Raw genomic sequence first — 18907 nt, 5'->3', positions numbered from 1 at the left:
CTCTTACATCAAAAATGCTCTTTGAGCAAGGAATTTTAGTAACTCTTGATGGTGTTTTCAAAAATAAAGAGAAGGTACATTTTCTTTTCTTTTCACACAGTTGTACATGATAAAAGTTTAAAATCATGTGGGTGACAATCGAAACCTATTTCAAAACTTTATGACCCTACTATTCTACAGGTAGAGCAAAAAAGACAGAGCTAGCAAATAACATAATTGAAAGTTTTTTTAATGGACAAAGTACAAATGAATTAAATACTTACAATTTTGTTACTATATTAGATGTATCCAACAGATTAGAATAGAAAACCCAAAAGAAATTTCCGAGTTTGCAGACAAATCTTGTGAAAATTCTTGCCACAAACTAATCAGACGCAGTCTTTAACTAGTTAAATTAACAAATTTAATTAACAAATTAGTCTTATTTGTTCATGACAACCTACAAATATTTCAAGATACTGTGTCAACGTTTTGGAAAAAAATTGAGATACAGAAGTAGCTTGGAAGCAGAAGGAATTAGTTAAATTAATAGCCAGAATTTTTATTGAAGAAGATTTAACATGAAACGTATAGTACAGACCTAATGTTCAGTTGAAAAAATAATAACAATAATAAATAATTACTTTATTTTTGTTGGAAAAAATACTTAACATAATAAGGATAAATAAATAGAATAATTAATAAATAAATAAAAATAAAACAATAGAGAAAATCATTCGAGCTACACAGATAAGCTTTGCCCAATAATGTCACAAAGTAAGATAAAATCACATCATCATCATATCCACCAGCATGCGAAAATATGTCCATGAGTCATCTGCATGAATGTTATATTTTTTAGAAACGTTCAGGGTAAACAGTCAGTACTATAAGGAATAATAATCGAGTTGAGTGCCTTTTCAGTTACTGCAATCATTCATCCAGTGCAGCTATCATATTGTGTTGTGGTGTTTTGTGTCCGGTAAAGTAAAATAATGGGTGAGCCACAAGTCTTTGAAAGTTTCTTTCTTCAGGACAATTTCACGAGACAAAACTCTTCATATAGCTCTAAAAGGATGGAAACCTATTATTATTATAGAAGACACGTACATTGTGATGTAATTATCCAGGACCACTTGGGAAAAGTTACGCAGGAAGTGGTCTGATATTCTCACATACTTGCAAAGAAGAGTAGACTATGAATTGGATCTCGGAGAGTGTTATATTCTCAAATGCAAAGATGATGAATTAATGGTCAATGATGCAAGAGACGGTGGAAGTAAAGCTGTCTCTAATAGTTGTGAAGAAGCTGAGAGATTTTCACCAAAAATGAACGTGATAATCATTTACTACTTTTGGAACTGAATTACCAGCAATTCGTATCATGGGAAAAATTATCCCTAACCATCTAAATTCATCAATGGTAAAATTAGAATTTCAAGATTTTATTCAATTCGATAAAGATTCTTTATTTTCAGACATTTACAAACATTATACGATACTGCTTATGTATATTTGGTGACAAAAGAATACATGGAAAGTCTAGGGAGGCAGGGTGTCATATGCAGGGACATTTTTAACACCTTATCACATATACAGAGCTGTGCTTGCTTTTCTTTCGATCTTAAGACGTTTACATAACCAGCTATTTTGATGTAATGTAATGTAATCAAGAAACAGTGAGTAATGAACATTTTCTTTATTGAACCCATTGGAAAAGGTCAAGAGTGTAAACTAAATCTTGTGAAATATTTCTAGGTAATTAAATCTTTGAATTTTTCTCTGTGAATATACTTGTAAATAATATTTCAGCAAAACAAAATATGCATTTGTAAACTGAAATGAACAAACGTTTTGCTTTGTTAATGTGTTTTCTACACTGAAATTTTTACTCATTTATTCTGTTTACAAGTTGATATATAAAAGCAACTTCTAAGCAACTTCATAACTTTATACCTTCATGCAATTCTGTTTAGTTATTTTAAAAAAAAGTTAACATTTCTTTAGGAAAAGGTAATAAACCTTTCAGCTCTAGAAAATTACATCTATACAAAGACCATATGTGTAAAAATCGGTTACAAAGAAATCTTTAAGCAGAATCATTAACACAGATCATAATACATCACAATACAAGAAAATGTAAATGTACAAAAAATATATCACTACTGTGAAATTAATGCCAGGAATGAAAAAAGTGGAAAAAACTGATATCCTGTAATTATTATTATTTTAGAAAATGTCTAATGCTACCTATTGACATTGTTTGAGTTATTTGTAAATAGTTCATTCATATACTCAAAAATGAGAACTGATAATCTCAATTAGAATGCTGGTGTCATTAGCATCACAGAAGGACAGCGCATAAACATCAAAATAGAGGTTATGAGTCATGATTAGACACCGTTGATGTTTACACTCACTCTGAAGTATTAAATGTTTGGTACTTTGTAATATAGAAATAAACAAAGTATACTACAGAGCTAATATTCATTTGAAATAATAATAATAATAAATAACTATTTATTTGTGCTGGAAAAAGACGTTTCTAATAAGAAAATCCAAACGCAGAGTCCAAACCCTTGTTTGTCTCATTTCCTTTAGTTAAACTTATTAATGCTAAAGAAACATACGACATTTTGAAGAAGAAAAAAATTTTAATTTCAGCTACAGAAGGTGCTTTGAAGTACAAGGAATCAAAGGTAAAATTAATAGCCAGAAAGGACAACACGTTCATCCCCACAGTGTTGCAAGCAAAAGCAGTTTCTGTATGTCAACGAATGAGACATGAAAAGTAGATTTTGAAAAGTATATTTTGAATTTTTATGAGAAATGTGACTCTTATTAAGAAACGTGGGAAAGCATGCTCAAAGCTGCAGAGCCGTTTTCATGAAAACAGTGAAGTCGGGATTTTGAGCTTCAGTGGCCAGATGTTGATGCATCCTCAGAATTTGTTAATTCCATCTCTCTCTCTTTTCTGAAAAATCAGTTGTTGAAATACACAATCTCTTTGCTGAGATTTCAGTTATAAAAATACTTCTGCAAGATTTAAAGTCAAATAGAGAAAAACGACCAAGCAGTTTGAAAACAAATATATATATAAATAGAAGCAAATCAAAGCCCGCATTGAGTGATGCGAATTTTTGGGTTATGGTATTCCAAATGATGATAACAATGTGGGCGTGAATGGTTTTCCATGATCATAAATATTTATTTGAAGGTAAACATTTCATTTTTCTTTACATTTTTTTTTATGGTCGACATTATTGTCGCATATTGTTTTCAAGAAATATGGTAACCCTACTTTCAGACACTTGTTAAGTTTAAAGTCTTGATGTCTGTTTTGTAATGAATGTAGAAAAAAAATCACGGATGCAAATTACCAAGTCTTAGTGCGATCTGCAACAGTACATTGCGAAATTGACAGAAGAGTATAGCGGTGAAGAGGTGACTTTACTTTACTTCCAATTTTTGTTTGTCTCATTTCTTTTCAGTCAACACTTTGTAATGCAGAAGAAAAATATGTGAGTCTAAAGTATAAACATTGTAATTTGTAACAGAGAAATTAATTTGAAAATTATATTATCATACCTAATATTCAGTTGAAATAAGAATAAATAATTATTTATTTGTGCTGGAAAAAATTCATAACATAATAAATGAGTTAAAAAATCACTTCTGTGAAATTAATGCCAGGAATGAAAAAAAATACCCAGAGCAGAAATTGTCAATTGTCAGAATTCCAAACTCTCACCATTACCCAGGATTCCATACACAGGAGGTCACACATACCCATGGCAATAACATCCCTTTTTCACTTCAACTCAATGATGTCCCATTTGACAGAAACCTATAAGGTTTCTGTAAAATTATCTTGTTAAATACTCGACTACATTTTCAGTTTATCTACTGCAATTAGTTCTTTCAGACCGCAGATCGTCTTGTGTGTGTTGTGCTGCACTGGACTGTTTTGTGTTTCCCGTAAAGTAAGAAAAAAGAGTAATCCCAAAACCCTTTGGAATTTTTCTTTCTTCAGGAAAACAGTAAGAGAGACCAATCTTATGAAATATTTCTATTTAATAACATCTTTTAATTTTTCATTGTGAATATACTTTTAAATAATATTTCAGTTAAATAAATGAGTATTTGTAAACTTAAATGAACAACTAAGGTGTCATTGATGTGTTCTCTACATTTAAGAATATTTATTATGCTTAGAATTTGTAAGAAAAAATATTACTTACAAATTCTAAGCATTGCCCACTCAGTCTCCAAAAGTTGGATAAGGCTAAAAACGGCCTCGCCTACTCCCTATAAATACGGGAATATAAAGGTGTTAGCTGATTTTTTTTTAGAATTTGTAATAAAGGTAACACTTAATTAGTTTTAGAAAATGTGAAAATGAGAGAAAAAAGTGTGTGTTTGAGGGGGGAGGTGTGCAGGAAACACAAATTGACAAGAAAAACGAAAGGGGAAAATGGTTGTGGTATATTGACAAATATTTTCCCATAGTTCTGAAATTGAGCCAAAGACCCCCAGCACTTGAGCAAATATCCTCCCAGAATTCCAATCTCTAATCATTACCCATAATGCCTCATGTGAATAAAAAACACATCTCATATCACTGACAAATATCGACACATTCCAGAATTCTATGCTCTGACCATTACCCACAACGTGACGTCAATGACGGATGGTCCCCCCCCAAAGAAATTCCAAACATTCTATACTCCAAACATCACCCAGAATTCCATACTAAAACCATTACCAGAGTTCCACACATGAACAAAACTTGACAGCATTGACAACTGAGGTCAAAAGACCAGATCTCAGAATTCCATACTAAAACCATTATCCAGAACGTGAACCAAAAACACAACGTGACGTCATTAACTGATGTATCATCCATGGAAATTCCAAGGATTCCCTACTCTATCTTATCTCTAACCATCATCCACAATTCCATACGTGAACCAAAAGCAACAACGTGATGTCACAGACAGATGTGCGTCCCCCAGCGAAATTCCAAGCATTCCATACTCATAATATCACTTATTTAATCACAGAATAACGTCACTTATCTAATCACTAATCTTATCAGTACGCAAATTCCATACGCGAAAAATTACCCACAATTCCATACGCGAACAAAAAGACACGATGCGACGTCGCTGACAGACATCACCCAGGACTGTCCCCAGGGAAATTCTAAACATTCCATATTCATGGCGTCACGAATCCTTATCTTATCTTGATCTTGTTCAAAGTGCCCACCTTACTACTAATGCTTATCCCATACTCAAGTTTACGAGTGGTTTAAGCGATTTGAAAGTGGTCGTGAGACGACGACAAGCCTGGCTGTCCAAAAACTGGACTGAGCGAAGTCAACATCCAAAAAGTGCATGATTTCATCAAAGAAAACCCGAAATCGTCCGTGAGATTGATTGAAGATGAATTGGAGATTCGAAAATCAACTGTGCACAACATTTTCACCGAGAGTTTGGACCTTCGTAAATTGAATTCGCGATTTGTTCCCACAAGTTGACCGACGATCAAAAAATGTATCGATTCAACACTGCAAGGGACCTCATTAAAACCGCTCGTAAAAACTCAAACTTCCCTTAAACGATCGTTACTGGTGACGAAACGTGGTGTTTTGAGTATGAGCCCGAAACAAAGCGCCAGAGTGCTGAGTGGTTATCAGAAAATAACCAGAAGAGGTTATCAGAAAATAAGTCGCTTGGAAAAGTCAAAAGTAAAGACAATGCTGATTTGTTTCTACGATTCCAACGGCATTATCCACAAAGAATTCGTTCCGCCTGGCCAAACAGTCAATGGTGAGTTTTAAAACGATTGATAGCGAGAATTCGTTGCGTACGACATGAAAATCGTGATGCAGGAAGCTGTCACTTTTGCACGATAATGCACCATCTCATCGTTCGCACATTGTGAGACAGTTTTTGCGCAAAAACCAAGTTTGTGTGTTGGGTCACTCGCCGTATTCACCTGATTTAACACCCTGTGACTTCTTTCTCTACCCCCGAGTTCATTTGCCGATGACAGGAAAGCGATACGACACCGTGAAAACGTACAAGCGGCAGTAACCACGACCCTCAACAGTATCCCAGAAACCGATATTAACAACTCATTTAACGAATTAATTGACCTTGCCAAACGCTGTGTCGAAGCTGAGGGAGAGTATATTGATTGGAATAAGTGATTTGAATAATTATAATTGACCTGTGTTTTATTTCTTTTTGGACAGAGGCTGTATATACATCCGCGCTTACAGCGGGATTCGAACCCGCAGCGGCCAATTGGTTGGAGATCGGATACTTTAACCAGACCGGCAGTTCAATCTAGTGAAATTTGACATCGCCAGTTAGCAACAAATTTTTACCTCGAGTAAGGCAACGAACCTGAAAATTAAACCGAAATTTCAAGTCCACCAATTTTTAACCACTTTTTGCATATTTATGTATTTTTTTGTTGCTTGTTTCATTTCCAGTCAGTGGAAGAAAAGAACACATCTTTAATTTTTTTGTGTGTGTGTCATCTTATTGGAGATACCATCAAAATGAAAAAAAAATAGAAAGTTGTAGTGAAGCATTTGGGATTGCGGAACATTTGAACAAAGCGAGTTTTTGTGACTTAGCATGATTTTCTGAACTGGGAATTTAACACACACACACACACACACACATATATATATATATAATTATTTTCTTTTTGTTACTGTGAGATAATTTTATCTAAAAAACAAAAACAGCTTCCTCTTGTTCGCTGATGATCAAATTCGGTTAACAGGATTTTTTGTGGCCCGATTAACGTAAGAGAACACGCAATGCTAAACGCGATATTTTAGGAATTTTCCTTAAAATTTCCTTTCATTGCTTAACATTAATGAAATATTAAGCAACAGCTAGAAAATTCCTCCGTACATTTTTTTCAGGAACAAGAACAGCTATAACATTTCGTGGCTACTTTTTTTTTTCTCTAAATACTTATTAGATTTTTCTTGTGCACTTTCACGACTGCAGAGAAAGTGAGCTGAAGGATTGGTTGAAATTGGGGAAGAGATGACTGAGCCCAGTAAGCCCAATGTGCTGTATTATGAATATTGCGTATTTTGTAGGAATAGAAATATGGCTTCCGGAAAGCACAACTAAGATACCCGAAACAGGCTAATTTATCTTTTAAAAGCACTCACAAAATTTTTCTTGCGTCGTGGATGGACTTCGAACTCTTATCTTTCTAACAAAAAGGTAGCATGATCAGAACGAAATGCAATTCGCATATAAGAAAAAACAAAATAGAAAGTTGGCGATGTAATTGGCTTATTAAATAATCAAAGTGCAAGCTCTCCTGAATCGTACTCGGAATAACTGCAACCGAAATCTTTTCTTGCGCAATACGCTAATCTTTCTCGCTGTCCTTTTGTTATGCTTTGTAAAATATATTATTTGGTATTCCATCGTAAATACTTTGATTAACATCAAAGGAACGACATAAAATGGTTTAAAAGTTTGTTGGTGTGGAAGGAGAATATCTACGGTGTAGTTGAGCGCCCAATTTTGTTAATTAATGTCTTAATAAGTCAACAGGAGTTTCATAAAGTGATTAGTAGTATTACTTCGGTTGCATATTTTCTTAATAAATAAACAATATCCTATTTTGTCCAAACAGCAAAAGATACTCGTCACGGAAGAACGTATATGTCGAGTTCTGATAATTATTGTATCTGAAACATATGCAGTTGAAATATAACGTTATACTGCGGGATCACCATGAAGCTGACACCGATCCCATGGAAGCAGGAATAATTTATCGGCAAATCTCTAACTAACATTGCCTCTCAAGGCAATGTTAGTTCAGTTTAACCCAGTGGTATAGCTGGAGCTTTTGCTGCCCGGGGCGGTTCCTGAGTTTGCCGCTCCTCTCAACACACATCAAAAATACTACAAAAAGTCAAAATGACGTATATATGGCATAAAGTTGAATAAATTAAAACTGTTTATTTTTGAAGTAAAACTTTAATTTCAACATTCTAAAATGTTATTTTTCTTGCTTTTCTGTTAGCAAAATCGTCGATGACAGTGGCGAAGTTTATTTCATCACTCAGTTCTATAGACAGTATAGCAAGATTCTTAAACGCAAAGTGCCGCCCCCCCCCAGCTACGCCACTGGTTTAACCTTTTCTCTTTTATTTTTCTTGATTTTAGGTTCTCCCACCAACCTTTTGTGAATTCGTTGCGGGAAACAGAGATCACCGTAATATTTATGTTTTGAAAGCGATTCCTTTCATCTGCACCACCCAATATTCTAGTTAAATGAATTTTTAATATTGCGCTGTTTTGTGTTAATTCAGTGGCTGTGGAAACTGTAGAAGCGACACCTTTCGAAAATTCTAAACGCACCAGTTGAAGCAATTAAGATAAATTAAACATGTTGCGTGTGCCTGTCTGGGAAGGGGAAGATTGGCAATCCCTTTTCGGGAAAGAGAAAAAGGATTATAATCTCCATTTCAGAGCTTGCGAAGATTTGAATAGAAACCGAGTAGTTATGCGTAGCTAGAAGGCATCATTAAAATCCTCGCACTAACTGCGTGTATACATGCGTTAAGCATTTTAAACATGCTCATATTAATTAACCTCCGTTTCATCGTATGTAGGCCACACACAATGCAAATAGTTGAATGTCAGGGGAAATTGCAATTATTTTGCTGGAAAACATTGGGTGTAGGTGTGGTCTGTTTAGTAATGAATGCGAAGTTTTAGCACAAACAAATAAAAAAGACCGCTTAAAAGAAAGTTGCATAATCTGAGAAGGACTCCCTAAGAACTTTTCTTGTGAATTTTGCTGGAAGAATTCTCCTTCTTCGTGTCATCACCGGACCTGGGCTAATAAACGAAATTGTCATAGGGAAATGATATGGGTTAACTGGTTGCTCGTGTCATTTGATGAGTTACCTGCAGGGAAGTAGCGTAGCATTTTCCATCCGGTTTCCGCATTTGTTAGCATACGCCCAAGTTTGCTTCATTTGTTTTAAAAAAAAACTTATTCCTTGCTTTCTTATTCTTGATAAGAAACTTTCCATAAAGTTAAGAAAAGTTAAAATACTTTTCGCTCCCTCTCTTTCACAATCCGTCAGAATATCCGTTACGTGTGATTAAATGGCTCGATAATTCTGGAAAAAAAGAATTAGGTTTGGATGTAAAAGTTGTCGATACCCATCCGCATTATACAGGCGACACTTTCAAAGTCCAAACTTAAAGTTGACCTCAGAGCAGGCTGCTGTTTCTGAAAACGTAATTTAGGTACTCCCAGTGGATACTACCTAACAGGTAGTATCCATTTTGACGATTGCCACAGTGCATTCGTACAAAAACCGAAACTTCGACCGTCAAATGAATGAAAGTAATGCAAAGACGCGAACACTGTTGTTCTTAAGACGTTCTTATTACCTTGTTAATACCATGTTTGTAATACTTTCAGCCGATGCTCCTCGTTTCGCTTCTCCAATAGTGTTTGTAATCGTTGCAATTCTTCGCTGATTATTTTTCTGATTCGGAACTTTTTGGCCAAGAGAATGAGTTTAAATTTCTACAAAAAATCTAAGAAAAGCCATTATATATCATTTCAAGAAAAACAATTCATAATGACTTATTTTTCGTGAAGTAATTCAACTATAAACCCAACCGTGTACTACATTATCAATTCTGAAATTCTAACTTATTTTGTGTGATATTACTTAGCTCAATGGTGTGAAGTGGTTTGCATTTGTAAGCTGATTAGCTTAACCAAGATAAGAGAAATAGGCTACTTACCTCCGTAAAGTTCCTACCGACGCTTCGCAAAAAAACGTATTTCTGGGGTACAGCATCAGCGCCCAACTGCAAGCGAATTTCCTTTCGGAGATCGGTCAGAGAATGTTGAGGAATTACTCTAAAAAAAAGCCAAAAAAGAAACAATTCAGATGTCAATGCAGGACCAAAGATAACAACTGAAAATGAATTACTCTCCAGTGATTATGCATGATTTTATGATTATACTCACTAGTTTCCCAAACAAACATCTATCTTTCTTTCTTTCCTTTTCTAGTTTACAATTAGCAACAAAGGTTAGCTTATACATTTCTCCAGGATTTTTTTTTTAATTGAAAGCAACAAAGGCTATAAGGTTAGTGTATCTGTCAATTGCTACCATTCTTCTGGACAGTTTTCTTGTTTGGCCGGATGAGAAATCCTACCATTCCAATATTAGACCGGATAAAACTCGCCTTCAATTCAAAACTTCGCTTCCTAAATAGGATTCGAACCAAGATATGGACAAAAAAAATATCCATACCGATTGGGTTACTGAGGCTCCCTTTCTCCAAGAATAACGGATATCAAACATTAATTCAGTCCACCTACGAAACACCACCTTAAATTATCTTGGAACGAACTGTGTCTTGTCAGATCTCAACATAAATGCAGTCCAGGATATTTCAAAACACAACGCATAAAAAATACTGCCGTGCCGTGTGGTGCAATCATCTTAAGAAACTTCTATCTCTAAGTAGTGTGTTTTCGGATCCAATATTTGAGACATAACGGCGCCTTACTTGCGAAACTGCATTTGGGAAGAACCCATCGAAAACCGCGGGTGTAATCTCCGGTATAAAGAAGACCGTCGTGGACTCGAGAGAACTATTTGTTCACAACGTAATTACCTGCTAGCCTGGGTGAGTGTTGTTTGTTTAGTGTTGCCGTCGTATAATTCATGGACCGTGCCGGAGAAGACACGTGACTTGAGTCAACAGTGTTCTGTTTATGCACTTCATCAACTCCCACGATCTTGGCGGAAGCGATCGACGTACAAAAACACGTTACGAAAGTCAGCGACCTTTTAACGACATGTCAGAGTTGACGTGCCGTAAGCAGTTTGTTCCACTTTCTGATCGACAGGCGATCGATTTCATTAACGAGATAACAGCGTGAAACATCTCGCGACTTAACGGCATCGTTCTCTTCATCTTAATTTTGTCTGGTCTGTTATCAAGATGAAAATGCCACCGCGGTCTCAATGTCACGAACACTCGGGCGCATTCAGGAAGCTTCGAGATGATGAATGCACGTGAACTTGTCAGAGGAAGTGGCCACGTTAGGGAAGGAGGATTGCGTTCCGTTCGGTGTGGTTATCGAAGTTCAGTTTTCTTATCTTCAATTCTTACTAAAAGTTAAGTGTGCATGATGGAGGGAAGGGAAAGGGTTCGAACGAACAACTTTTGAGAAGTAAACGCAATTTTATAAAATTATCAAAAAACGAAAAGTGTTCATTTTTCGATAAAAACACTTCACACATTTGCATTTATTAGCAGTTTATGCAACTTTTTTTGTTTCTTTAGTTGAAATGCATTACGTGTATCGTTAGCATCATTTCGGAAGCTTTATATTGTACTTAGCTATAAAAAGAACAAGATGAGCTGAACTCGTTCTCCATTAGAATTACTGGCAAAACTCCGTCTCCAAACAGCCGACGCGATCAGTCGAGTGGTTAACGTATTCCATCTGCGACCAACAGGCTGCGGTTAGAATCTCTCCGCGGGCATAAATTATAAAAACTCGCCCATCCATGGTGCTAATGTGCGACAGATTTACAGCGTTTCATAAGCAGATGTTCAATACATGTAGGTGACGTTTTGATAATTTAATTTCTCAGTTTAATATTTTTGAGTCCGTCGAATTAAAATAAGGTTGCCGAGTAATGCTGTTCTTCGTACACAAACCATATACTCCGAACAACCGTTTACATCAGCTACTTTTAATGACTGCTTATATGACCAATGAAAACAGATGAGGAATTTGTATCATAGGACACCGGATATCAGTGGCTGATTCTTTTCTGTTAACCCCCCCTCCCATCCACCGGTAAAAGTGTCAGCTTAAGTGGATTGTGATGAACTTGCCTAAGATTTTAGAGAACCAACATCGACTTCTGCTGTACCCACGCTAAGTGGGTTGAACAAATGCTACAACAAGCACTGTCGTAAAATCTGTAAAGAAAAAGCGATCTAACGTCATTCGCTCAAAGATCAAGTCAAAGTTGCTTCCTTTCAACCGATCTCTGAGTCTTTCTCCTTAACAACAACGTAGAACTCGTCCGGAGATAAATGAAGCGAGCCATACAGCTGGCTGGTGGGGAATATGAACACATAACAGAAATAAGACGCGTATCCAGCATGGGCTGAATGGCAGATGAAATAAATCCACCATTTATGCGAGAGAAATAGAAAGAGCTCGCAAAACAGATTGCTGGTGCTATTATCATTCACTTACCTGCACGTGACTTGCAGCTTTACTTCGCATTGTCAAGATTCGACAATGGTGTGCTCCATCCGTCAAATGAGAATGTTTAACTTGTCAGTGAGGACGGCAAGAAAGAAAATCCGCACATTTTATCTGCTCAGTGGGCAGTTGCGATGTGTTCGGCTTGGCTCGGTGTCAGTTAGCGACATTTCAGATCAATATGTTTACCGCACGCGATCACGATGACGTTTATTGCCTTATCAACAAAACGTACGAATTCCATCTCCGCTTTATTTCTTCAGAATCAACTGGCTTGACCTCCGCGAGGCTTCGGGCGGAAGTTCTTTTTCTATTGTTTGTTTTGTGCTCTGCAGAAGAGGATCACAAAAGAAAGAGTTACGTAAGCGTACAGTAATTAAATATGCGATCAGACCAGCGACAAACAGATCAGAGCAAAGAACCCGAGGAGTTTTCTTTGGTGCTTTCCGCTCTTCCTTCAAATGAAGTGTACTGACGAATAAAATTATTGCAATGATCGGCATCGATATCCGAAATATCACTTTGGCCGTCGTCTGTATTAAATTGCTATGCAAATGAATGTCATTATACACTTCACCACACGACGTATCCCACAGGCAGAGCGGGTCAAACCAAAGTGCCAACTGCCTGTAATATTAAAGGTATTCATGTATTGCTACATGCGTTTGTTGATGAAAAAATAAAAACCACGGCGTTTATTTACAAAAACAGCAAATAAGAGAACGCACGTGTATTATTTTATAAACGTACACATAAACGATTTCACGCGTTTTACGTGTAGTCGCTCTTTGTGGCGGCAAAGAATTTTTAAGGCCTTAATATGAATCATGGGGGGGGGGGACCCTCTCTTGAGTGATGAAATGTGACGCAAACCACTCTATGAACAGCGCCATCATTATTAGAAAAAATGATGGCTCTCTCTCTCAATTAACACATTTCTTAATCTACTAATTAAGAAACATTTGAAAATTGACGGTTATATTCTTAACATTTTATTCCAATTAGGAATAAAGGCTCATACTTGAATGATTAAAAAAAATGTTTAATTCGTATTTCCGAGTTTATATTTCCATCTTTTACTTTGAATGCAAAATGATAAATCAGTTGGCCGCGATCACGAAGCGTTTGGCATGCAATTCGCGAGCCAATTTGCATTCTTATAAATTCCAAGTGACGCCAAAAGATTATTGGATCAGTTTGGACTGAGGAAAAAGAATAGCCCGAATATTATTGAATAATTCAATAATATTCAAGTAGAATATTAAAAAAAAATCAAATAAGATAAATTTCAACCACAAGTGTTTTGATATAAATAAAAAAGACATACAATGAGTACGTCTGGTCATATCGATACGTTTTAGAAGAGGTGCTTCATTTTAATGGCGCTTTTCGAGGTGCACAGCTAACAAATATCAGTATAAAGGAATCGGAGTTTAATTGTCTTGGTAGAGGGCTCTATCCAACATACCCAGAGTTATTAATCGATCTTGGCGAAATGCGGATCATTTGCCACCTCGCCACAATGACGTGTGGTTTTTTGTTTGCATTTGTATACCGGAAAAGATGGCCGACGTAACACGCACGCATATAATGAGCTCGAAAGCACTTGATTTTCAAATATTATGAGTATTATTTATTATAAAATAAAATATTATTTTCAAATATTATGAAGTAATCTCTGCTGACTGCAGTGTTAACTGTGTATAGTGTTCAAAACTATAGTCAGCAACTGTCGTTAGAATTTTGTCTTTTTATTCAGAAAATAGGCGAAGGTTCCAGCCTGATTTTCTCACAAAACTTACAGAACAATATTGTGGATGTCCATACTTATGAAAAAGGAAAACATCGCACCGACTTCTTTGTTCTCGGTTAAACCCACTGATATCGCCTGCTTCCCTTGTGGATGCTCCTTTCCATTAGAAGAGATTTTAAGAAAAGACTTAAAGCTCCTCGAAAATTAAAAGTTTCTGGAAACATCCTCGTTCATCGAAACCAGTCTCAGCCTACACTGATTTTAAACGTGCTGAAAGAACACACGCTGCAGAATTAAAAATGCATAAATATGTAAATATATTACGGACATTTTCATGCACTACACGAATGTCAACATGAATAGTGAAAACAATTATCGATGTTATCATATACTTTAGTGTTTAGGTTAAGTTAAAAAAAATTAATGAATGAAAAATCATAATTTCGACCTGTGGCTGAGAATTATTAAACGTTGGACCCCATTTAATAATATTCTTTGTAGAATTTTTGTTTCGAATGCACAGCATAAATACAGACAAACCTCTCACCTGTAAAAAGAAATGTAAACAAGGAAGAAGTGTGAAAAAAGCAACCTAAAATAGCTTAAACCATATTGGATTGAGTGCGCAGATTGGCAGTTTATCGTAAACCCAAAAAATACGGGAATTATTTACACTCCTTGTCTTTTTCTTATTATACTTCCTCAAAAAGGCCTCCATGGCTTATTTGGTATCGATGATACCCTTTAAGTGGAAAGACATCATCCTTTCAGGGATTTAGGCCTGTTCCGGTCTCAATCCATATTTTTCTTGATTGTCGTTGACTTCTATGTCCTCTAACTGGGTAGTTTTGGTATTTTTAAGTCTTTACTCATTTCTGATTTTAAACACTGATTTTAAACGTGCTGAAAGAACACACGCTGCAGAATTAAAAATACATACATAAGTAAATATATTACGGACATTTTCATGCACTACACGAATGGCAACATGAATAGTGAAAACAATTATCTGCACAGTCTGCACCTAAAAGTCTTCACAGACTGAATTGCACTTCTCCATCTTCTTTGTCCAAGTATATAGTCAATTTGATTTCTGTGTCCATCAGGTGATACCCATGTGTACAATCTTCTTTTGTGCTGTTTAAAGCAGGTGTTAGCAACAAACAAAATTTTGTGTTCCTAGGATCCCGAATTGATAAAGATGGTTACCGAAGAAGTTAGAAGAAGATTTTTAGTCGGAAAAAAAGCAATGACAAATTTAAGCAAGATCTTTAAAGATAAAGATATTAGCCTCACAACAAAAATCAGAATCTGAAAGCAATGGTATTACCTGTAGTGCTGTATGGATGTGAAAGTTGAACCCTGAGAAAGTGAAAGAAGGAAGATAGATGCATTTGAATTTTGAGTTTGGAGACGCTTACTAAGAATACCATGGACTGCAAAGCAAACTAATAAATCAGTGATAGTCACAATAAGCCAGATTGCTCCCTCGAAGCTATGATCATCAAGCAAAATTTGTCATACTTCGGACATATTATGCGAGCAAATGACGGTCTGGAGAAGATGATGATGCTTGCTAAAGTTGATGGAAGTAGGAGAACAGGAAGACCAAAAATTAGATGGGTGAATGGGTAAAAGAAGCAACTGGAGTGCGCTTGGAGGTTCTGAAAGACATGGTCAGCGACAGATCGGAATGGAGAGTGTATGTTCGTGGAGTCGCTAGGAGTCGGAAACGACTCCACGAACTCGATATACACAACACACGACTCGATGGATCATAACATACAACACACACACACTCATTTCTGTGCTTTTTTTTTCTGAGAGAGAGAATATAGCTGACTGCCCTACGTAGTAATTTTATTTCTCCAGTATCGATTCTTTTTTTTTCTTCTGCAGTTTTTATGGGCCATAATGCAAATCTGTACCGTAGAGAAGGTCTTGCCAAAAGTTTATAAATTCTTATTCTTGCATGCTTTTGAACTTGGTTAGGTTTGAAAACATTACTGATAACCCTGTTATCTTTGACGTTTGAAGTTTTGCTTATCATTGTCAGCTTCTTTTGTATATAATACAGAACATCCGAGGTATTTGAAGCAGTTAATTTATTCTAAAATTTTAATTTCAATCATGATTTTACTTCTGACTCAAGATGGTCCTTTAAAAGTCGTGAATTTTGTTTTGTCTGTTGATATTATTTGCATTAGATTTTTTTTCACTTATATTTAAGGAGTATGTTGATTCTGGCGTGTTCATCTTCACTTCGTGCTACGATTATTTGGTCATTTGCAAACAAAAGGGTATTAAGTATAGTTCCACGATCGGAATTAAACGCTGGTTTTATATTTTTCTTCCATTTCTTTACTATTTCTTCTAGACAGATATTAAATAAGAGTGGTGTCCTTGATGGACTCCTCTGTTTATTAATTTTCATTCTTTAATTTTTTCATTGATTGACCAGGGTTGGTTCGCATTCCGTCTAGGACAAGAACCATCTTTGACTTTTCAAATTAAAGAGAGTTAACTGGTTTCTTAGGGAGGCAGAGAAAAGTTTTCTCCCAAAAACTCTGGTTTTTTAATCACTCAGACAGACAGACAGACAAACGGCCAGAACACAGATATAATATGGTAGTCCTCTGTCTTAGTTGCTTTAACTGTAATTCTAAATAACAGATCTCCTCAACCTAATGGCTGGTGGGATAGCAATGCCACATTTACCATCAAATAACAGCAGAACTGGTGGTTTCCTGTTGCCTTCCTTTCCCATAAAATACTTATGGGCAAGGAAGGCAACATTAGTATTTTATAGGCATCTCCGCATGTCATAAACATCGGACAATTTTTGCTTGTTTTCTGAGGAACGAAACTCTCCAACTCCGTATGACACCGGCTAACTCACAATTTGATTGCAAACACCTGATAAAGGTTCTTTCTGTCATAGACGGGATTCGAACCCAGGTCTCTCCAACCAAAGGGATCGATCGTAACCAACTGACCTACGAAGGCTCGCAACTCTTCCATTTTAATTTTAGTGATGAGTAGAAATATCCCTCTGTATTAATTCCTTTAAATCAAAAAATAACCTTACTGAGCCACAAGTGCAATATGCCATCCCCGGTATCTAAACGTTCGTGTTCTGAGTAGTAACAAGACGCCCTCATTTTTTTTATTACCTTTAAAACGTCTCTGTAAACGTGTATACAAATAATCTCCCGTCCATACCATTCTGATACCGTTTCCTTCGAAATGGTACGTCATTGCCAATGCACGTACGTCATTGCCAATGCAGGTACGTCATTGACAATACGGGCTGCACAGGGGGATACACTCTTTGAAACGATGACTGCGCACAGTCTTTTTTTTTTTTTAATACTCTGTCCCGGATTTTGAGGAATTAAGTATTCAATAAAAACTATACTAAGATTAGGGAGAGTTCAAATATTAAAAGATTTGCGTGTGAATTTTTAAGTGATTAAAAATCCCTATCCACTTAAAAACCGGTTTGGTCGTAGAGAGTTTCTGAAGTCTAATAATCTGAGTGCATGAAAAAGATTTGCTGAGGCCCATTTTCTCTCCTCTGACTATCCTGAATTTTGCGCTAATTCTGTTCTTTCATCCTTCGTTTCCTTCCAAAAGAAAACGTCCAATCTGAGCAGCTTTTGCCTTCCCCCTCTCTACTGATGGCACATCGTGAACTTTTTCCTAATATATATATATATATATATATACTAGGGGCTCCGCCCCCTGACGCCTACGGCGTCCAACCACCCGTGCTATATATATATACTATATATATGCTATATATATATACTATATATATGCTATATATATATACTATATATATGCTATATATATATATATCTGTCTTAATTCACCGCCCATTAGACATTCATAGCTTAGCCATGAGTGACCCAATGGTCCATTAAGGACTATTGGAGAGGGCAAAAGAAAACGAAAGGTGCTTTAGGCGCCATCCCTAAAACATTGAAAAAATATCTAGAAGCACTCGAGTCGGATGGATTAAAAATTGGGGAGCTGCAAAAAGCCGCTTTGTTCGGTACAGCTTTCATTTTCAGAAAGTATTTCTACAACTCATAGGCCCTTGGGTAGGGCTCGAATTAGTGGAATATAACCAGCCTTTTCTTAAGACTTAGGAAGTAAATCAAGCTTTGATGAATATTATATATATATATATATACAGGGTGGTGGCCATAAATTAACTTTCCCTCTTTGGAGGTATCTATAGCTAAAACTAATACACGGAATGAGACCACATTTTATATTGAGACTTTCGAAAGCATGGGGAGATGATTTCCGCGAAAAAAAGATTTAGTCCCAAAAGTCGTCAATAGGAGAAATTTTGGCGCTGACGGGGCCAATAGCAGTCAAATATTTGCAGTAAACGCAGGTAAAAAGGATTATGCAAATTTTACTGTGCGTGCGTGACAGCAGCACCACCAATTCCACTTAAAAAGGGATTGAGAACGTTCAGGCAGTTATTCGAATGACTGACGAATTGTGCTCAATATGCGTCCTACCTTGCCTACCTTGCTTTACTTGTTAAGTTGTTTTACCTTAAACAGTGCAATGCCGTAGCGGCCCTTCGGGAATTTAGAAGACTTCATAACCTGCGTACAGGTCCTATGGCAGCTGTAGTACTGAGAGTTATGATTAAGAAGTTTGAAGAAACTGGATCACTAGGAGTTAGACCTGGCAGAGGACGGAAAGCAGCAAGAAGAGACAGTATCAGACGTTGCTACTGCGATGTTCGACGACACAGAGTCCAGTACTGGTCTAAGCGCTCGTGCCATAGCTCGCCAACGTGATATGGCTTATGGTACAGTCTGGA

At 36.3% G+C, this 18907-nt stretch overlaps 1 protein-coding gene across 2 annotated transcripts in view; it reads right to left on the bottom strand.

The window, feature by feature from the left end:
- LOC150101223 (uncharacterized) overlaps positions 1 to 12357 on the bottom strand; it is a 158130-nt gene extending 145773 nt beyond the window's left edge. The window contains exons 1-2 of one of the 2 annotated variants that reach the window (XM_090401586.1): positions 12297 to 12357; positions 9804 to 9921 (exon numbers count right to left, since the gene is read on the bottom strand). The gene's annotated coding sequence lies outside the window, so the exon portion shown is untranslated. Of the gene's footprint in view, positions 1 to 9803; positions 9922 to 10032; positions 10127 to 12296 lie in introns of those variants that run through there. The other variant, XM_090401585.1, reaches the window with a different exon arrangement.
- Between the last annotated feature and the right edge of the window lie 6550 nt (positions 12358 to 18907).

The sequence above is a fragment of the Typopeltis vanoorti genome, chromosome 12 (genome assembly GCF_054136105.1).
Source record: "Typopeltis vanoorti isolate ZY-2024b chromosome 12, IOZ_Tvanoo_1.0, whole genome shotgun sequence".
Classification (NCBI taxonomy): domain Eukaryota; kingdom Metazoa; phylum Arthropoda; class Arachnida; order Uropygi; family Thelyphonidae; genus Typopeltis; species Typopeltis vanoorti.
This window is presented reverse-complemented; position numbering and strand designations above follow the sequence as displayed.